The sequence below is a fragment of the Cebus imitator genome, unplaced genomic scaffold, assembly GCF_001604975.1.
Source record: "Cebus imitator isolate Cc_AM_T3 unplaced genomic scaffold, Cebus_imitator-1.0 Scaffold75, whole genome shotgun sequence".
NCBI lineage: Eukaryota > Metazoa > Chordata > Mammalia > Primates > Cebidae > Cebus > Cebus imitator.
The window spans coordinates 7060345-7083368 of NW_016107390.1; the positions used below are offsets into that span (position 1 = coordinate 7060345).

At 39.2% G+C, this 23024-nt stretch overlaps 1 protein-coding gene across 1 annotated transcript in view; it reads right to left on the reverse strand.

The window, feature by feature from the left end:
• The window catches only part of FMN2 (formin 2), a 383202-nt gene that overhangs the window by 185922 nt on the left and 174256 nt on the right, over nucleotides 1–23024 (reverse strand). The window lies entirely within an intron of this gene.

A 23024-nucleotide genomic window follows, 5' to 3' on the forward strand; every position in this document is an offset into this window, starting at 1 on the left:
CTTGGTTTAGGCATAGGTTAATAAAAATCATGCTGTGTTTTCTTTGCGGATATTAGGTAGAAACAAGGTGAATTTGCCCTGATAGAATTTGTGCCAAGTAGCCAGTGAAGCTCTTGGAAGGTTACAAATTTCCGAGACAAAAATCACCAAGTGAATAATCACAAACTGAATATATTTATTTTGATAACAGAGGCATTTTACAATGTCTCATCTCTCAAAGTTTCACATGAGACATTATCTAGTTGACTCTGGCAAAACCCCAGGAAAGCATTTAAAAAGATAAGTGGGAAATGGAATTATAGAATGGATGAGAAATCTAACCAAGGTAATTACCTTTTGTATTTGGATCTGGGAAAAGAGCCCAGATTCACCAAAAAATATTGTACCAAGTAGAATATGATACCTCCAACCTAATAATAATCCACGATCTCAATTTCAAAAAAAAAAAAAATAGGTCTGAAATAGAAATCTAAGAGTAAGAGTCTCAGTCAAATCTTATTCATTAAACCATCTAAGGCAAACTTATCACGAACTTTAATGTTTCAAAGTAGTAAATGCACAGACCAACTAACTTTGACCACATTTTAAAAATTAATTAAAAGGGATTATCTAATAATTTTGCTGTGATCATATGTAATGAAATGCATAAAATCCGAGTAAAAACAGCAAATTTATCCATGGAATTCGATTTGTGCAGAGTCTACTTCAAGAAAATCTTACAGTGAATCCAAAGGTTTCTGATTTTGGAATTCATTAGCTAGCTAATAATCCAGTAATTCTCTACATGTTAAGAAAACTATAAAAGAAATCCTAAAAATCAACTTGGTATAAGATTTCAACTCCAGAACAAGGCAAAGAAACACAATAATATTATTCATAATCAATTCAAAGCTCATCAAGTACACAATTGCCCTTTGATTTTCTCCATCATTTTAACCCATACTATTATTCCCATATAAAACTTTACTTGTGAATATTCTAAGGTTTCTCATCTTTCTAGCTCATGTAATGCCATATACATAAGATCAAAAGAATATTAAGAAAGACAGACATCTCATGCAATGTCATATACATGAGATTCAAAGAATATTGTTAATAATGAATAGCTTAATAAATGTCATGTGCTCCTAAACAAGTTCTCAAAGAGTCCTAACTCATGAGATCTTATTTTTTACTCTTCAACAGAAAATCTCACTCGAAAGCCACACTGTTACTGTTTCTCCAGAAAATTTCCCCCTAGTTGGTGTGAGAGAAGTTAACACAATTCAAATGGGAATCAGCAGTTTTCAGGGCAAAATCTTCTTAGCTAAAAAGAAAGAAAGATTAAGTCCTGAAAGATGAATGGATGCAGTGATAGAAATTCTAGATAGGCGATAAAGGTAAAAGAAGTAACTTGGGAAAGATTAAGATTACCAAAGTGCTATACTTTCTCAATTTAAAAAGCACATGCTGACATTTCAGAAATCAGGACTTAGATTAAATTGCCTATGTTACTAGATGTTTAGTAGTGTCTTCCATTGTTCCCATCCTTAAAATCTGTGATTTGGTCAATGGTGCATTTTCAACTGATGAAATTCTAAAATAAAGGAAATAAGATAAGCATTCCCAAATGTATTCAACAAATGTAAGGTGTTTCCTATACATCAGCGATGTATTACACTAGTTTACCAGAAGGGTTAACAGTTACTTGAGTAATAATGATTTGAAGTTGGAGCTATTTGGGTGGGAATGTGCTAAATTTCCCAGCCTTGAAAATCTGCAGACAACTGGTAATGCACAGAGAATACAACAGATTTCTACATCATTAAGAATGGCTGAAAGGTTTTTTTTTAATTATTATTTTTTACTTATTTACTTATATATTTACCTATTTACTTATTTATGTATTTCTTTATTTAGGTGGCAAAAAGATTCAAAGAAAAAAACTCATCAGAAATTTCTTGATTCCAAATCCAAAATTTCAGCCTTGTTTGGGAGGAAAGAGCCTGAGTATTGAAATGTTATCGAGGTGATACAGTTCCTCCAAAGGGAATATTATTTTTACAGGATACAGTTTCCCGATGTGGAACAAACATAGAACATGGAATGAAACTAAACTAAATTTCAATTTGAATTTTTATTTGTTGCTGCATGACTTCAAGTAAGTTGCTTTTTATAAGTTTTAGTTCCTTTAGGGGCAGGAGCAAGGAAATAATGGAAAATATTAGCAAAGTTTTGGTTTTGGGTTTTTGTGGGGCTCAGGGGCAATAATAAGTTAAAGGATCTGGCATGGGGTTGGTGAAAGTTACTTTCCCATGCCAACTTTTCACAAAATTTCAACTATTAGAAGATCCTTCCAGGCTGGGCATGGTGGCTCACACCTGTAATCCCAGGATTTTGGGAGGCCAAGGCAGGAGGATCATGAGGTCAGGAGTTCAAGACTAGCCTGGCCAAGATGGTGAAACCCCGTCTCTACTAAAAATACAAAAAAATTAGCCAGGCATGGTGGTGGGCACCTGTAATCCCAGCTACTCGGGAGGCTGAGATAGAGAATCACTTGAATCTGGGAGACGGAGGTTGCAATGAGCCGAGATTGCGCCACTACATTCCAGTCTAGGCAATAGAGCAAGACTCCGTTTTAACAACAACAAAAAAGATCCTTCCTGCTCAAGTGGCCTTATAATCAAGCCCAAGGTTAAACAAGTTGATTTTTTTTTTCTATTTGTGTTTTGGCTTCCTCATGTATAAAAAAAAAAAAAAATTCCTACTGCATCTACTGAGGGATGGCACCTTTACGTGAATGATGAGCTATTAGAATGAAACAAGAGAGCCCGACACAGAGCTACTGGGGCTTGTTCGTCATAATCTGTCTTGTTCATGAGAATTTAAATCATTAAGAACAAGACTAGACTTCAGATAAACCCAAAATTTAAAAGAATATTCAGTGATAAATGTTTAATTCAGGTTACTTTACCCTCTAATATTCAGCAAGGTGCCACTGTGATTACACTTCAGATTAGAGGTCAGATATCTCACACTCATTTCCTCCTTGCTGCTTTAAGATGCTGAGTAACACCCATCCTCGCCTAGGACTCATTACAATTCCCACCCCCACCCAACCTCTGCAGTCTACAGTGCAGTTTTAATCACTTTCTCAAAAACATATATAAGTACATTTAACCAGGAAGTATCCGTTCTGTTTTTATGTGAGTGGGTTCGAGGAGAAAGGTGTTGAGAGGAAGCACTGATCCTTTTGTACCTTAAAAGATTATTCACTTATTTGTCAAATATGGTAACTTTCCAGAATTAAAACAAATTTAGATATTTACCACTTCCTTTAAAGAGCCTACACACAACCGCAGATTAATAATCACTCCAGCTGGGCTTGGTGGCTCACGCCTGTAATCCCAGCACTGTGGGAGGCCGAGGCAAGCACCTGAGGTCAGGAATTCAAGACCAGCCTGGCCAACATGGTGAAACCCCATCTCCAATAAAAATACAAAAATTAGCCAGGCATGGTGGTGCATGCCTGTAGTCCCAGCTACCCAGGAGGCTGAGACAGGAGAATCACTTGAACCTAGGAGGCAGAAGTTTCAGTGAGCCAAGATCATGCCTCTGTACTCCAGCCTGGGTGACAGTGCCAGACTCTGTCTCAAACAAACAAATAAACAAACACCACTCCAGACCAAAATGGATAGCAATTCTTGTCTATGACTTGATCAAATGCCAATGTCTAGATAGAGAAGTAGAAGAACATAGTAATCTTTCAGGCTTTCATACAAATTGGCTGTATGTCTTTGATCAAGACACTAAGCTTCTCTGAGACTTTATCAAGTGGGATAATAACTTTTGTTTATACCATATGTTTATCATGCGGAGAAAATAAGTAATTACATAGTAGAAAGATAACTCAAAAAGCCTTAGAATAATGGGTGTGATTAATTTTAAGGTGTATATTACCTATAAACACATTGGTTCAGAAATTAGATTAAAACTAGGTGCTAGATTAAAACTAGGTTCAGGATGAAACATGGGCTTTCAATAGTTAAAAGATCACAACAGCTATTCTCATCATGAACTCCACCAGTATGAACTCACTAAGATCCAATGCCGTTTTTGTTAAACCACGCTGTTACAAAATGAAAAATGAAATGGCCTATTTTGGAAGTCAAATAGTCAATTTCACCTAAGATATTTTAAATGTCTCAAAACAAAATGTCCAAACAGAAAAAGAAATCTGTTTTTCTTTTGATTTCAAGATTTTGATTGATGGCTGCATTACATTAAAAAATTAAAGAAAAAGCAATTCGAAACGACCAAGCGTTATAGACTCAACATAGGAAACAGTCCGACACTTGACTGTACACAGACAGATGTCTATCCTTGGACACTTGGTCTTTGCCATTAACTTGTTCTCTTCCATGGCTGCCTTTGTCAGCCCTGGAAATGTGGTACATGCTTCTTATTCTAACTTACTACAAATATTGAATTACCCACAGGCTAGAGAGCAAAGTAAGATATCTGTATGAATGTTTACATGATAAAATGAATCCTGTCTTTATACTTTCAAAGCACTGCACAGAAGGGAAAGAACCATATTTTAAGAGTGTGCCTTAAAAGGAACTCATTTAAAACAAAGCACTTCAAAAACATTATTAGACAAATTTGTTAATCTTTCCCATATTTTGAGTAGCCAGATTCATTAGTTCACTTTATTTGTGTAATCTCCTTTTTTAAAGAGAGAGACAGAGTGACAGGATCTCACTCTGTCACCCAGGCTGAGATGCAGTGGTATGATCACAGCTCGCTGCAGCCTCAGACTCCTGGGTTCAAGCAGTCCTCTCACCTCAGCTGCCCATGTGGCTGGGACAATAGGCGCATGCCACTATGCTCAGCTAATATTTCTATTTTAAATTTTTTTGTAAAGACAAAGTCTTGCTACGTTGCCCAGTCTGGTCTTGAACTCCTGGCCTCAAGTGATCCTCCTACCTCAGGCTTCCAAAGTGCTGAGATGACAGGCATAAGCCACCATGCTCAAACTATTTGTATATAATTCAATCTGATATGATTACTCTTGTTGAATGCAACATTTTAAGTTATGGAACAGTGTTAGTACCTGCCTTACGATGATACTTTTTAAAAGCAAGGCTCTGTTGGATGAGACAGGACTGGAGCAGTCTCTCAGAGCTGAGCTTGATGGCCCCTTCTTTTCAACAGCCATGAGCACTTATCCCAGCCACTGCAGTCACCGACTTTAATCTTTCCTGTGTGATCTGCTAAACTGGTGGTAAAGATGCCGCAAACCAGAAAATCTCAGTGTTTATTACCAAATATGTTATTCATTTCTGCATGGTGAGTTACACCAAAGCTTAGGGGCTTACAGAGCACATGTGGATTATCTCATATTTTCTGTGGGTCACAAATCCAGGTGCAGCTCAACTAGGGGCCTCTGCCTCAAGGTCTCCCATAAGACTCCACTCACGGTGTTGGCAGGGGCTATGGTCTCATCTGAAGGCTCTACAGGAAGATCCGTTTCCAGCCTTACTCATAGGCTGTTGGCAAGATTCAGTTCCTCAGGCTGAGGGCCTCGGCATCTCACTACTGGTTGGCTGAAAGTCTGACTCAGTTTCTTGCCAGATGGGCTTCTCCATAGGGCAGCTCTCAAGGTAGTTGGCTTCCCTTAGAGAGGGACAGAAAGGGCATACAAGACAGAGCCTCCTTCTCTTTGTAACCTTATTTTGGAAGTAGCATCCCATCACCCCTATTCTAGTCTAGTGTAGCCTAGTCTTTCTTCTATTCTGTGTGAGTCATGAGTCTAGCCCACGTATAAAGGGTAGGGAATATCAGAAAGCCATGAGTTTCAGGAGGAGGGGATCTCCAGGGATCATCTGCGGGGCTGCCCACCATAACACATTGCTAACCCATGGCTCTCTGTTCCCTGGACTTCAAGTTCCAACTTGTGCTACTCTATGGTCTCTACCTTGTGTTAATTTTATTAATGTGAATGTTTGTATTCTCCTATTAGGCTCTAGGTTCACAAAGACATGGAGAAGCATCATGATTCAGTGGGAAGAAAAAGTGCACTACTCAGGAAGGCTGGGTTCTGGTATAGACATAACCTATCAAATAAGCTAAACCTCATCATTTCTATAAATAGACATCCTATGAGATATGATATTTAGATATACAGAGACATGTGAGACAATATGGGCAGACCCTTCCCTCCGCAATTACATGGTCACACTTCATTCACTGTTGTATCCTTTCTGTATCTAGAAGAACCCAGTACACAAAAGACTTGGAAAAACATCTTCCTTGGATGTTGAAAGGCTAAAATAGGCTGAGGTTAGTAATTCCTGAAAGTCAACCCTACCTTCAATTTTACTGGATAAACTGACCGTTCTTTGAGATCACTCTGATTATTTTTTCATAAATAACTAACATTACTCTAGCTGACATCACAGCTCAAAAACACAGAACACAAAGGTAATGATTATGCCATGCCACGTTGCCATCTGATGGTACTAGAAGGCAGTGGGGCACGGTGGACTCTCAAATCAACAGACCACGAAACTTAATATAACCCAGAGCATCTTGATGTCCTCATCTGCAAAAATGGACCTAATAAGAGTACCCGCCCGATGGTGTTCTTGCAGGAGATTAAATAATAAACGTAAAATGCAGTGCCATGCACAAACACTCAGAAAATGTTGGTTGTTATGATTATTATTATGGCTCATTTCACATTCCTTTAACGGAAAATGTGTTTTTTTAAAATATCTCTCCAAATCAGTATCTTAGATTGAGAGGTTTCAGATGAACCGGGTTGAAAACATTCTCAGCAAAAAGAAAAATGACAGTTTCGGTTGTACTGACAGTAACATAGGAGACTAAACAAGTCACCACAGGGAAGGCATTAACACTAACTTGGGTCAAGGTACGAGGAAAGGGAAGTAGAGACAGCAGAAGCTTATACACAAAACGAGTACAAATCAGCCTGTATTTATGGTTCATGTCCTCTTTTCACTGGCAGAGTAAGAAAGTGTATAAGGGCTTAAAGAAAGCAACTTTACCCCGTTTAAAATGTAGAAGCCACAGGAAAAGCTATGGTGAAATTAGCTCTGCAAGTTGCTGAGAAGCAAAGACCTTTGAGTAGACACTCATTTTATGTAACAGAGATCAGAAGCATCCTCTCATTTAAAAGAGTCAGGTTTTTCATCTTCCTCTAGCCACCACGAAACATTTTGTAAGAGACCTCTCTGAGCAACTGCAGGTAGCATGTCATTTAGGCTTCAAAATCAGGAAGAAGAGGGCATGTAAGCAGTTAATTTTTGTTTCACTGTATATTTCCGTGAACTAGAAACTTACATTTGGGGGTAATTGAAATTTATTTGACAATTTTTTTTTGTAAATACCCTACAAAACATTTTGGGTATCTGGAGTTATACACACTCACACACTCTCCCATCTAGAAGAGCTCACAGTATAGTGAAGTGGAAAGACACATCCACAAGTAACTACACGACAGTTACACCACGATAGAACACAAGGTAGAGCTTGTGCAAACAGGAGAAAGAACGGCATTGTCAGGTGTAAAAGATCCTAAAAGTGGGGCCAGGAGTGGTGGCTCACATCTGTAACTCCAGCACTTTGGCAGATCATGAGGTCATGCAATCAAGACCATCCTGGCCAACATGGTGAAACTCGTCTCTACTAAAAATACAAAAAGTAGCTGGGCGTGGTGGTGTGTGCCTGTAGTAGCCAGATACTCAGGAGGCAGAGGCAGGAAAACCGCTGGAACCTGAGCCAAGATCGTTCCACTGTACTCCAGCCTGGCAGGAGAGTGAGACTCCGTTTCAAAAAAAAAAAAAATCCTCAAAGTGACAAGAGGGTACTAACTAGATGGTCTAAATATTAATAGCATCACCTAACATTCAAGTTGCTTCATTTGATTTGCACTGTGATATGTATTAATCAAATATCTCTGGTTAAGACGGCACAGTAAGTACATGCATTTGATTTTGTTCTCAAGTTTCACTAAAGCTATAGTAAAAATATATTTTAAAAAATAAACCCATAAGAACAAGAGGAAAGAAGAGGAGATGACAGCAACAAAAGATGGAAGCTAGCCGTACCTGGCTTTGTAGACCTTAGAATGATAAAGCCGCACCTTTCAGGGAAAAAACTGAGCACCAACCCTGAGGGCCAAGGAACTGGCAGCAGGTACTTGTCCAGCTGAGGGTAAAGCAAGGAATACCAGCAACAAGGAGCACTGGGTGAATGCTGCCAGTCGGTCAGTTACATGCCCATTCTGAAGAAGCCCCTCCCAACTTCATTAAGTTGATTTTCTTAAGAAATTATATCAAAGTCTCTGGACAAAGATACAGAAAGCGCAGCTGTAGGATAGGTTGCTATGCTGAATACACAAGGACCACGTGCAGTAGTGTCTGTTGAATGCGAAATCCTCCATACCTCCACTCAGCCCTCTTCCCCCAGCTTAAAGTCGAGAACACTGCCAGACAGACCTTTACTACCCAAGCCAGAAATGGGAAGTCTCCAGGAAATCTCTCAATCCCAGGAAAAAGACCAAAAGATAAAGACATTGGTGAAAGCCCAACAGAAAACACACACCAAAAATGCTATATTGAACTCAAAGTCCAAGAGCCCAACATGAGAACTCAGGGTTTCTCATCGCCTTTTAGACTTAAGCAAGAACAGACAGTCAAGGATCAAATCATCCACGGGAAGCCTCCACAAGGGATTTTGGAGACAGGAAAAAAAAAAAAAAAAAAACCAGGAAAAAAATAAAGCAGTAAAACTCCTCCAACTCCTACAAAGTGTTGTCAATACTTGCTGTCTCCACATTCTTCTCTGCCCATCACTTCCTAATCCCACTCATCAAGTCTTTGCTCTGATTACTGAGTCACCAGTGTTTTAGATCTTGTGAAATCCAAATGCACGTTTCTCAACCCTTGGCAGCATGTGACAGTTATAAATTCCTTCCTTCTGATACACGTGCTAAAAATTTATCCTAGCTTCCAGTATACCACTCTCTCTTCCTCTTCTTCCTGCTCGTAATGTTACCCATTCCTCAGGCTCCCCTGCCAGCTCTTCCTCTCCCTAACCTCTCATTTTTGGAATGTTCTAGGGCTCACTACCATCACCCCTTTTTCCCTGTATCTGCACTCACCACCTTGGTGGTCTCAGCTAGTCCCATGGTGGGCTTGAAATACTCCCACACTTGCATCTCCAGCTTCCGACCTCCTTCCTGAACTCCTCATTTATAGAACCAACAGCCTTCACAGCATCACCACTTGGGTGTCTAACAGGCAGCACACACTATCCATGCGCTTCTGTCTTACATGATGGAGACTCCGTCTGCTCGTTGTTCAGAAGAACTGTCCTGAATTCCTCTCTTTTGCCTCACCTTCCACATCCGACACATCATGAATCGTGTTGGCTTCACACTCCAAACACATCCAGAAAATGACTTCACCGTACCACCCGCCCTGCTACCACCCATTCTCAGACATTCCCAACTATTGCCTGCAATTATTGCAACACCCTCCTAATTGAACAAAATGTTTCTTCAGACATAAAAACAGGGTAACAAGAAAACCCAACAGAAGATTCAGGAAATAAATGTGAGAATTTCCCAAAAGTAGATCAAAAAGGAAAAGAAGATAAAAAAGCTAAGAAATGTAGACCAATTCGGGAAGGCCAACATCCAAGTAACAGGAGTTCCAGGAGGAAAGAAAAGGTGGACCAGTTCCTGAGAGTAGATCCCAGTGAGGTAAGATTAACAAAACCCATAGAATCACGTACTCCCTCTGACCATATGCCTGCCAGATATCAAGTGCCTGGTTCACACTCTAGCCCAGCCACAAGCTGTGTCCCTGGTGATCCCTCTGTTCACGGAACTCACTCATTACAATGCCTATTAGTTTTTACATTTTTAAGGACCTAGAAAAAGTCCTTAAAAACTTTCAGGGACTCTGAAGCTAGAAGACAAATTACAATTTAGAAACTTTTTCTGCTTATCTTCTTTTATAATCCTTCATCTAATAATTGAAATATTTCCCTTTTCTTACCTGGCTAAGTTTGTGTTTGTCTCTAGCTGTTAAAAAAACAAAACAATATAAAGCTGAGGAAAAGTTTTGTAGACGGATGAATTGCAAGAGTGGACAGCTGGGGGATGGAAAGTGCTTTTATAGAGGGTATCATCTGTATTCTTGCGGAATTAAGGAGAAATAAGAACTGAATTCCAGTATCTTTGAGTTTATTAGGAAGTAAAATGAAAAACACAGGGTCTAGATGAGGGAGAAAATGTCATTCATTCCTGATTGATTGTTTCTAACTCAATCTTTTCCCTAGCTTAAAAGATTGGCTCATATTAGGGAATAATGTGGGCATCTAGTTAGAATATAGTGATAAAGATTATGTGAAATATGAATTCATTCCTGATAATTACCCACAGGAAAATATGTCAAAAGTGTTAAATACATTTGAATCAGTTAAAAAATGTTTTCAGAAGTAAGTAAAAGAATATCTGAGTAGAGAGTGACTTGAACAAAGCTAAGATGGAGCAACATTGATTCAAGGGCTAAAAAAAAGTGTAGAGCTTACAATTTTTAGGTGGTATTCATATGCCTTTTCCTCACATGGAATAATTGCTGCTACTGTACCATCCATCACTTACACGTTCCAAGCCAAATGAAAGAGAAAAGGGGAAAGCAACGAGGAGAAATGTGCAATACAATGCCGATGAATCATCCATTTTTAGGAGACTTCTACTTAATCTCACTGACCAGATCAGTTTCCTATGGTCACCTGGAACAAAACGGAAACTGGAAAGTGTAGTTCTAAATGTGGACAAACTGCTTTTTCTAACAAAATAGCAATTCCAAGCTCCAGTCTAAGTAATCTCCAAAACACTCCATAACTAGTAAGGCTCATGACTTTCCCTATTAGATTCCACCCTTTAACATAAATAAAAGTCATCTGATACACTTGAGCTATTCCCCATATTGTATAAAACTATGTGTTTCATCCTTCCAAGAAGATTTTAAAGAGCCTAAGAGCAGGGATCTTGTCCTAGACATTATGATATCAAACCAGAGTGTCCTGCATATAGCAGACAACTGAAGAAGTGTGCAATGTGAAAAACAAAACTCATTGCTGAACCTCCAGAGAAAAATCACAACAGACAACCTTAAGAAAGGATGCTGCCACTCACACATTTGTCTTCTTGGCTTCAGAAATCCACACACGCAGAAATGCCTAAGAAAGCAAACGCCTAATTTAACTCAGGCAAAAATACATGCTGCAAATGGTACTACAAGCATAAACCTCTACTTAATAATGAGGAGAGGAACTGCAAAGAAAAGAGCAACAGAGAGACATTACTAGAGGAAGAAGCCTCCTTTTCCTCCTCTGCATTTATAATCAGTGCTGGACACAAAAGGCCCATTTTTATTCTCAGGAATGCCTTAATTTTTATTTCTATTATTGTTTTAATTAATCTCCTGGGAAGATGTAAGAAGGAAGAAGAAAAAACAAAGCTTGGTAGAAATGTCTAGAACTATCATCCCTCAATGTTTATTTGAAACTCAGTAAAGCATAGAAACCATCAGGAAGTGCATATCACTGTGCAACTGTGCAGCTGGATGTCAATGGAGTCAAGAATGACACCCAGCATTCCTTTATAAGGCATATCTTGCTGGTGCATTAATCCCCAAATGAAAATCTGCATACTTGGGCATTACATTAAAAACTTCCAACATGTATTACATAACAAATATTTTCTTTTCTTTCTTTTTTTTTTTCAAGGCAGAGTCTTGCTCTGTTACCCAGGCTAGTGTGCAATGGCGCGATCTCGGCTCACTGGAACCTCTGCCTCCCAGGTTCAAGTGATTCTCCTGCCTCAGCCTCCCAAGTAGCTGGGATTACATGTGCCCACTACTGCACCCAGCTAATTTTTGTACTTTTAGTAGAGACAAGGTTTCACCTTCTTGGCCAGGCTGGTCTTGAACTGCTCACCTTACGATCTACCCACCTTGGACTCCCAAAGTGCTGGAATTACAGGTGTGAGCCACCGTGCTTGGCTATAACAAACATTTTCTAAAGATGCAGCCAATCAATTTTTAAAATTTTTGTTTGATTTTGCTTGGCTTAGTTAAGTGAACATATCCAACAATTGATGAAAACTAACATTTCAAATGAAGGAAGACACTTGCTACCATATTCAGTGGAACATTTTACAAGATGAAAGGAAATACTATTTGCATTCTTTCTACAACTCACCACTAAGATGCTTGGGCATCTGGAAACCTGGGGCCTCTGAGTATGCACACAAACAGGGGCCTCTTACCAGAACACGTGGTGCCAGACATTCTTTACACCTGAAACCCCACGCACATGCTTGTGAATAATGTTTCAAGTAATTCTGGATTACTTGGAATTCAACTAATTCATGGATTATCTAAAGACCATGATAAAGGTCAGTTAAGGCTGGCTGAGGTGGCTCACAGCTGTAATCCCAGCACTTTGAGAGGCAAAGGCAGGCAGATCATGAAGTCAAGAGATCAAGACCATCCTGGCCAACATGGTGAAATCCCATCTCTACTAAAAATACAAAAATTAGCCAGGCATGGTGGTGCCTGACTGCGGTCCCAGCTACTTGGGAGGCTAAGGCAGGAGAATCACTTGAACCCGGGAAGTGTGGATTGCAGTGAGCCAAGATAGCGCCACTGCACTCCAGCCTGGTAACACAGCAAGACTCCATCTCAGGAAAAAAAAAAAAAAAAGTTCAGTTAAATGGAAAATATACCAACAGCACTCTTTTTTTGATCACAAATTAAAATAGTGGCATTCTGTTCCTTGTATTTGTCAGACTTCTAAATTTTATTACTGCTCTTCTGATTCAAAGCCCTAGTTTAAACTGTAACATGTTTACTGAGAAGTGTTAACTCACCAAAATACTAACTCAAAAGTTGTGGTCTTCTCCAGAATTACATGAGACTTAGACCTTGTGTTCTAGATTTAGACAGACCTCAACTAAAAGCATGGATGTGTGACTAACCAGCTATGCAACTCTTGGAGAGACTTGGTAAGCTCACTGAGCCTTGGTTTATTCACATGGGTAATAGACACATTAGTGGTAATGTTATTATCCCCTTAAATGGATATAAAGATTAGCGTTAACTCCTCCATTGTGTGGAAAACAGTCCTTGTTACAGCAGGCACTTAAAAATGAAAGGTTCTTTAGTTTTCCGTAAATGTCCAAATAGCACATATGCCTTTGTAGATATATTTCCTCTCATAAAGTAAAATATAAATTAGAAAATAAGAATATAAATTTTGCATTATTGTTTGGACCTTAAATATAAAAGAAGGACAGTATATTTGAGTCATGCATCTATATCCAATTGGGCTAATTCTCAACTTCATGAACCAAAGTAAACAAAGATCTGCTTAAAGAATGATGAAAAATGGGTTATTTTCAAACCAGCAGGCAGTGTATAACTTGCTCCACAATAAGAAATGCACAAATGACAATGCTTTAGAGATATTACCAAAAAATGACAATGATATTGTGACATCTGTCCTTCCCTTATTGTGTATTTAAAAACTTGCTAGTTAAATGATATATGTTGAAAGGGAACCATTTAGACATAACTATAAGACAAAAATGTACTCTCTTGAGAGAAATGTTTTTAAATATCAGAAATTGATGCAATAACTATAAAATATTTTTAGTCATTCACAAAGAAGACAGAATATCTTTTGGAAAACATCCTTCACTCATTGAACAAATATTCATCGAGTTCTAACTCTGAGCCAGGTATCCTTGTCTGCCCTGAGGATACAGCATCAAGCAGACAAACACAGTTTCTGCCCCCGTAGAGTTTACACCTTGTTATCAAACAAGAAAACTGCATTTTTAATTATATTCTATGATTTAGAAATCACCTTAATTTATACTAGCTTCTCTTTTTAAACAGTTTAGCATGGTGGAGCTTTACTATAAAGTACAGACAATAAAATCCCAGAATGCCACAGACTCTGCACTTAGGCTGCATAAAGAAAGGCTTTCCTGCCAGAAAAAAGACGAAATCCAAGACACAATCCAACGCTGGTACATCTCAAGCATACTTGCTTATACAAGGTTAATGACATAAGTTACTGATTAAGTCAGTAGACTTCATACACCTATGGGCCTTGTTTATAAGAGCTGTACAAGTTAAATTGTTAGAGAACAAATGCATTTTGTTTGAGTCAGTATGTCGCCGTCTTGTCTAGGCAGGAGGAAAAAAAATGGATACCAAGACTGTGATCCTTTTGGAATAAAATCTTTAAATGCAAACATGATTACCATTGTAGACTGTTTAATCTAGCGATATTGTATTTCATTTCTGTTTTTGGAGTGGTTTGTTGATTTGACCATACTGGGTACGACTTGACGCTTATCTCAACTGTTTAGATAAGATTTATTTGACTTTGGCAGGTGACAAAATCTAGGGTGTGGAATAAGGGTGGTAGAAAAAAAAGACTGGTATATTCCCAGAGAGTGTTTATTTTAAGCATAGTGTATAGATGAGTAAAGAGTTTCAAACAACGCACTGTACTTTATGTAAAACATCCACTGTCTGTTGAATGTTTTCCGTAAGCCAGCACTGCAAAATGTCCTTTATTGGGCATAACGGACTTCACCTTCTTGCTTAGGTAAACATTCACGCTCTTGTAAAAGAGAGCTTAGTGAGTTCCCCTGGAAATAGAACCCTAACTCTGGGATCACATTTTGCCACTGTTTTCTAACACATGTTCTAAAAGGGGAACAGTGATAAACTTTATTTTGAATGGAGGCATATATATTGCTCTGTAAGTACAGAATCTATCAGAAATCTAAAATGCCTTATGCCAAAATAACTTGCATACCAATAAGAATCATACTTTTTTCAGTATAATTTTACACAAACATGTCTCACTGAAAGAAGCCTAAAACAGAAAAGCCTGAATGTATAAAAACAATGATTACAATCACAATTTTAAGGGGAAAAATTTCCTTTTTAAATAGTTCACCTAAAACTTCACTTAAATATTCAACTTCTTTAGTAGATGTAAACATTTATATATTGGCAGGCATGTTGAGGTGGGGAAAATAACCAAGAAGTTTGGTCGCTAGAAATTAAAAAATCATCAAAAAAAGGAAACTCAGTTGTGAATTTGTAATATATGACTGAGAAGGTCAGAGCTTACATACCAAAGTTAGACACATTAGGGTAATGCCCTTCATTGTGCTATAGAGATCATCTTAACTTGTGTTTCATTACATTGCCAATAGGTTAAAAATATGAAAAATCTAACACTCACATACTTATCACCTTCTCTTTGGAATAACTTTGTCCTTACTTACATCAACACGTAGTTGTTTTTTGTTTTTGTTTTTGTTTTTTTTTTGAGACGGAGTTTCGCTCTTGTTTCCCAGGCTGGAGTGCAATGGCGCGATCTCGGCTCACCGCAACCTCCGCCTCCTGGGTTCAGGCAATTCTCCTGCCTCAGCCTTGTGAGTAGCTGGGATTACAGGCACGTGCCACCATGCACACCTAATTTTTTGTATTTTTTAGTAGAGACGGGGTTTCACCATGTTGACCAGGATGGTCTCGAGCTCTTGACCTCGTGATCCACCTGCCTAGGCCTCCCAAAGTGCTGGGATTACAGGCGTGACCCACCGTGCCCAGCCAACACGTAGTTTGTATGTGCAACAGTATGATGCACTGGGTTTTGTGTAGGTTGAGTCATATTTTGTTATTTGTTCAGTCAATGAAGGTTTCTTTTTTATCTTTTGAGGTATATGTTGCTGTGTAAGAATTAATGTTTCATTGTCTAGAGGAATGAGGAATTAGTTAAATATAGGGAAGAGTTTCAAATATTAGGAATTATCTGATATGCTTTTAATGAATAAAAAGTTGCTCCTAAGTAAAATAAAACTTTCCTCAGGAGATCGAGACCATCCTGGCTAATTGTGAAACTCCGTCTCTACTAAAAATACAAAAAATTACCCAGGCGTGGTGACACACACCTCTAGTCCCAGCTATTTGAGAGGCTGAGGCAGGAGAATCGTTTGAACCCAGGAGGCAAAGGTTGCAGTGAGCCGAGATTACACCACTGTACTCCAGCCTGGGCAACAGAGCAAGACTCTGTCACAAAAAAAAAAAAAAAAAAAAAAAAAAAAAAAAAAAAAAAAAGTTCAAATAAAAAAAAAAAAGGCCCCTGTTCTAATTCCTCCACTCACATTTTTCAGTTCAATTAAACCTCCATAGGTGATTGGTGCATACGGAAGGCAGACGGTTAAGGGAATCTCCCCTCTTCTATCCACTGCACTGTCCTCACAATTTCCATTACTCCGGAGTTCAGTAAGAACCACCTGCTTCTGACAGTGATGCCTTGACAAAGGAGGCTATCAAATTAGCTTCTCCCAACCCCAACCCCTTCTTCCTTCAGTGCTTTAAATATCCAGTGACTTTCAGCATTTCTGCAACTGCAGAAACGGGGTGTCCCACATATTTTGACTGAATTGAGCAAGACGTAGCTGTCCTCTTCTCATGAGATCAGAATTCTTTTTGCATTAAAGAAAGCCATTTTTATTGTCAGCGCTTCCTAACATCCTCCAATCACTGGCAATATGTGCAAACAGTAAAAACACAGGAAAAGCATCACTGTGTTAAAAAGCTTGGATAGAAACAACTGGTTGGGCTGGGCATGGTGGCTCACGCCTGTAATCCCAGAGCTTTGGGAGGCTGAGGCAGGCAGATCACGAGGCCAGGAGATCAAGACCATCATGGCCAAACATGGTAAAACCCTGTCTCTACTAAAAATCCAAAAATTAGCTTGGCCTGGTGGCGGACACCTGTAATCCCAGCTACTTGGGAGGCTGAGGCAGGAGAATCACTTGAATCCAGGAGGCGGAGGTTGAAGTTAGCTGAGATCGTGCCACTGCACTCCAGGCTGGCTGGCAACAGAGACAAGACTTCAAAAAAAAAAAAAAAAAAAAAAAAAAGAAGGTTTAACCTACCTCGAGCACCATGAATTTTGAGCACAGACGTGCTCCATCATGTAACACTTGGTTCCAAGTCTCTTCTCTTCCCCGACTGCCCAACAAGTACAAATTACAGTTCAACCTCAGGTTGCTCTATAAATGGTAAATGTCTCTAAGATTCCATTCAAATAACTGGACTAAAATTTAGGAACTTTCTCCATAGTCCCACACCTACTGGCTTGACAGGCCAGGAATCTCATTCTGTCATTACAAAAATCTACTAGGGTCTTTTCCTTGGCTGCTCTGATACATAAATCATCCCATGAACACTGAACCAATAAAAAATAATGCAGAATTCAAATTTCACAATTTACACATATAAAGATACTTTTGTATTTTCATTTAGTCAATTTAAATGTATCTGTGTAGGGGAAACGGTTGCTAGTGGCTAAAATCATTTAATAAAACACTTAAAATTTAATCTCAGCTGAAATTATGATCATCACTGTTAAAGAAGTAATTTCCCATTAATAAAATTCCTAAGAAATATCAAATCTCCTTCCATTCCTCATCCCTTCTAGCTGAGGAAAGAAGAGAGTGAGAAGGTTTGTCCTCACCAGCCAGGTTACCACAAAGGAAAATTCAACCTCTCCCCCAAATTCCTCTTTTGCACAGAATAAATGAGTTAAAGTCGAGAGTAAAAGTTAACTCCACAGACTTCATCATATTTCAACACTTTAAGCCTTTCACTAAGTATTCTGAAATTACTACTCAAGAGTATCACAGATGCTAGAAGAGTGACATCGTGTCTTTGTTATACCCAGACCTTGTGCTATGTGCAGCCGATGATGAGAAGACAGCACCCCAAAGACCATGGCCGAGATAATGACAACGGACCCTACAAATGTTGATTCAAACCACTCTGCTGCAGTGAGGCCAGGAGCCCCAACTGCCTGTTTATATGGTTATAAAATACACTTTTAAAAGTGGGCACTTAGCAAGAACCATTAACATATGCACACTGTAATAGGAGGTTGGATTCACTGGACCACTGATGAGTACATTTGAGTTAGAAATAATCTATCTCAAAAGTGTAAGGTGTGCATTTTGGTAACTAGTCTAAACATTTCAAATATTTCAAAAAAACGGTAAAGTCTATTAGAATTTAAATAATATTTGAGTGTCATTTTTAATGAACTCAATATTTTTAAATTTATTATTTACCAGGCATAAATATTTCAAAAGACTTGACTCTGGTAAATAAGTTAGAAGATGCAGGTACTTAAAGTTGGGCAAGGAATAACCTTGATAAAACACATTCTTCTCTCTCGATTTATTTATTTTTTCTTTTTTGAAGAAAAGGCAGAAAGATGCAATATAACTGTATTCAACCATGGCAACCCTAGGATATGGGAGCTAACAGGTCTAAAACACATTGGTTATACCAGATTTTAAAATGAAAAATTCTAAGAATTAAAAGAAATGTATTAGTTTTCTAAGTAAATCATCAACATCCACTTGGATCCCATCAATAACTCGACCTGTATTCTCTTCCAAACGGCTGCTGTGACAGATACTCAATGTTATTTTCCAACAGTCCGCCAAAATGGTAACTGAATTTTCTGTGTACATTTAATTACTAGTATTTTACGTGTAGAATAAACATAATATTTCTAATTTATCTTTACATGAATGTTAGTAAATCAAGAAAGCCACTATTGTTTATGTTCTTTTGTATGGAAGAAACATTTAACAGAATCAGAGATTAAGAGGAAACAATGCTAACACAAACACACAGCCCGATTTTAAAAGAACTTCCTGATTTAAAACAACTCTGCAATGCAATTTCCCAGGTGAACTAGTGTCAAGTTTGATGAGAAAATGAGGCAACATTGAACATTCTGCCCCTATCCAGGCAGAGCCATTAAAAATATATAATATGATCAATATAGAATACATCTCTCTTTGCCCTCCACTTTCCACTTGATCCAATTCCTAACCTGTCTAGAAATACTCTATATGCAATAACCTAGTAGGTTCAAACAGGATATAATCTGGAGGATATTTTACAAACTTACATGATTGTGGAAAATCGAGCAGCCTATGTATGCTGTGCCATGAGGATCATGGTGGTAAATGGGGTGTCATTTGGCAAAGGAAGGAAAACACTGACACACACCCGATAAATAACTGCATCTTCCACTAACAATATGAATTGTGCATTTTCCCTTTGCTTAGGTGCAACTAAGAGTTCACATGATTATTTCAGACGATTGACTCAAGTACATTAGCATCCTCTACTTAACCCCCAAGGTAGGGTCAAAGTGTTCTCATCAGTTTCACCAGGACACATGAAGCTTCTCCCCAATTATACTGTCCCTCACACCCTTCCCTTACATCCTAACACACATCCTTGACCATGCACCATTATTCATGCCTTCCCGGGTCACACACACCTTTTTAATTCCTCTATAATAAAATATCATATGCAAATGATAAGACATCAACCCTTGTTAAAACCATCTCTTCACCTATTCTAATGCCTGTGTCCTGCACAGCTGAACATTGCAGAGAGAAATACAAACCACCCTTAAAATCATGGCCACTAACCTCAGGTGGGCCCTTCACTGCTGCCCAGGAACCATGCTATACTTCTAGCTAGAGAAGTATAGTATGTCTTTTTCCTAAAGAGCTCTGTTTCCTGTCTCAAGTCTCCAACTGCTCCCTCAAATTCCTGATTCTCAGCTGAGGACCTTGTTTCTTACTTCAACCGTGCAAGGAGAAACCATTAAAGAAAACCACAGAAGCCCCTCTCGCCACTTTTGCCAACCTCATTGCCTCTATGCCGCATACTCTCACCCACCTTGAGTTCCTACAGAAGACCTGTCAATTCCACATCTAAGGCCAGCCCTTCCACTTAGCGTTAGTTCCCCCCATCCCCCCAATCAGGGGCATCACTCTAACAATGTTCCCTCTCTTTCTCTCTACTTTTTTAAGAGATGGAGTCTGAGTCCATCACCCAGGCTGGAGTATCATGGTGTGATCATAGGTTACTGCAGCCTTGAACTCCTGGCCTCAAGTGATCCTGCTACATCATCCCTCACCCAGTTGCTGGAAACACAGGCACATGCCACCAAACCCAGCTGATTTTCTTTTCTTTTCTTTTGCAGAGACGGGGTTTCACCATGTTTCCCAGGCTGGTCTCAAACGCCTCAAGCAATCCTCCGGCCTTAGCCTCTCTAAGTGCTGGGATTATAGGTGTAAGCCACCGTGCTTGGCTTGATCTCTCTTATACATTGGATTCTTCCATTCCTCAGAGGTTATTTGTATGGATAACAAACAGGTAATACTTTCTACTTAAGGATGCCCTTTCTTGACCCCAATTTCCCCTACCAGCTATATGTACCACCAGGTTCATGTATTTCATCTCAGCAACAAGTCTACACCTGTTGTCTCCAAATCGCTGTCTTTCCATTCTCTCTCAAGTAAACAAGATCGGACCTGGAATTGCTGATCTTCACCTCCCAAACCTGCTCTTTTTGCAGTTTACCTTATCTCAGTAAATGCAATGATAACCTTTCATTACCTCAGGCCAAAAATCCTGGAGTCCTGTATTTTTCTCACAAGGTACACCACCAAAACATGTTGCCTCTACCTTGAAACATATTAGGAATCTGATGTCTCACACACCTCCGCTGTGCCCCCTCTGGTCCTGGCCACCAGCATCTCACGTCTGCTGCTATGATAGTCTTCTCACTGCTCTTCTTGCCTACCTCCCTTGTTCTGGATTTTCTGCACACAGCAGAGCGTCCCTTGGAAGAAAAATCAGACCAATCATTCCTCTACCTAAACCCTCTAATGGTATTTCCTCTTTCTTGGAGTAAAAGGCAAAGTTCTTAGAAAGTCAGCAAGGCCCTACATCATCTCCCTCTCCCAGACCCCATTATTTATCCAAATCTCCAATTCTCTCCCCGACGAGTACTTTCTCTAGGCACCCTCAGCAGTGTGCTGATCCTTCAGTCACCCCAGGATCCTTGCGGCTGCCTGGTTCTTTTCCCTTGCATGCTCTTCCCTCAGATATGTATGGGCTTCCTTCTGTCATAGCCTTCAGCTGTCACCTTCCAGTTGGGCTTTCCCTGACTCCTCTCTCACCTCTCACAATGTGCTCATTTCCCTTCCCTGTTTTGTTTTTGTTTCCCCCATGATACTGGCTAAAATTGTTTTTAAAATTGGAACTTAGACATGGATTTTTGTCTCTCTTTCTTTATTTCTGTATCCCACTGCCAGGAGTGGAGCTTGTCACAAAGCAGGCAGACAGTTAATGTTGAGTGAATGGATGACGAAGCATTGGAAGAAATCAAGGAAGGGAAGAAGGCTGTAGGAATGAATGAATCATGGCCTCCCTGATGTTAATGTCAATGCTGGCGTCTTTCTTTGTGGTAACAACAGGGACTAGTAAATACAGCAACTAAGTCAGGGGCTCTCATATACCCTAACATTCATATGAAAGTACTTCGTCAAGGCGATCATAGCCTTTCAATGCATCCTCTTTATCTCTCTACTTGGCACAGAAGGTGGCATAGAGAGAGATCCTCCAACACCTGAGAGTCACCTGAATCACAGAGCTCAGAGAAAAGATACAAATAGTGGTAATAACAGAAGGAATAAAGCAAATTCTTAAGTTATCCATCACATGACCTCTTTGCCACCTGATAGCAGTGTTTTTCTCCCTGTGGGTGTCTCTGCTTCCTCTGCCTTCCCTGTCACACCACTCCCATACCCAGAGCATGAACGTGTCCTCTAGCTAGAGAGTACAACACTCAAGCACTGCACACAGCAACCAAAGCCTCTAACCAGTAGACTAGATTTATAGCTAAGAACCACACATGAAAAAAAAATCATACACTGTTTTTCCAGCTTAAGCCACTGATAGAATAACTAACATTGAGAGTTCTCAGGAAGTACAGCAGAGGTTCAGAGCATGGACCTGGACCCAGAATGCCTGTGTTTAGATCATAGCCCCATCATTAGCTGATTAAGTTTCTTTTGCTACTCTGTGCCTCAGTTTCTTCATACCAAAGATGGAGATAAGAAAACCTACCTCATACAGTTGTTGCAAGCCTACCCATAGTAATGTCTGTAAGTGTTCCCTATTATGATCGGCAATTGTCCATCTTAAATTTGGAACCATACAAATAGCATTAATAGGAACCTTGCAGATAACCTATTTTAATCAAAGTCTTGCTCAATTCAGAAGTTCTCTTTACAACTTAATTCGTAAGAACTTCATGCTGTTTTTGACAGTGACAGAGAACCCTCCTCTTAAGTTCCACCATTTCATCAAATGAGCCTGCTATTATTCTGCAGCGACTAAAGCAAGGAAAAAGTTCCTTCCTTTACAATCTATCGGAGAAGTGACAAATTTCCTACAGAGAATTGAAAATTGTGTTTTTTTCATTATAGGCATTTCTGTACAACTTATTTTCTTAATCATGTGCCTATAATAATTTGATTTAAATAGTTTAATATAAAAACGTACTCAGAGGTATTTGGCTGAGAAAATAAAGATCTTGCCATATTCATGTCTGACCACAAGAGAAGATGCAAGATCATCAACAACATGAAATATCATTGCTGCAGCCATGCCAAAAGATAACACGTCCCTACATGATGTTTTAGCTGATGTCTCAGCATACTGAGCTGAGAGGAAGAACTATGATTATATTTGTAGAATATACCTCTTGGAAATAGGACACATGAAGCTCTATAGGGAAAGGTGGAAAGTGTCAACTATTGCATCTTCTCCAGGACTCTCAGATCCTCACTTCATCCAACTGGATAAAGGTGGCCAGGGAGCATCTTGAGAGTATCCATTTAGGGAGGCTGGATAACTGCTTATCAAAACACAAAGAGCTTTGAAATACAAACATAACTCTACTTATCAAAGGGGCTTCCCCTTGCCCCAAAATAACAGTGCCAATTTGATCCCTCTCCAGGATTATGGCAA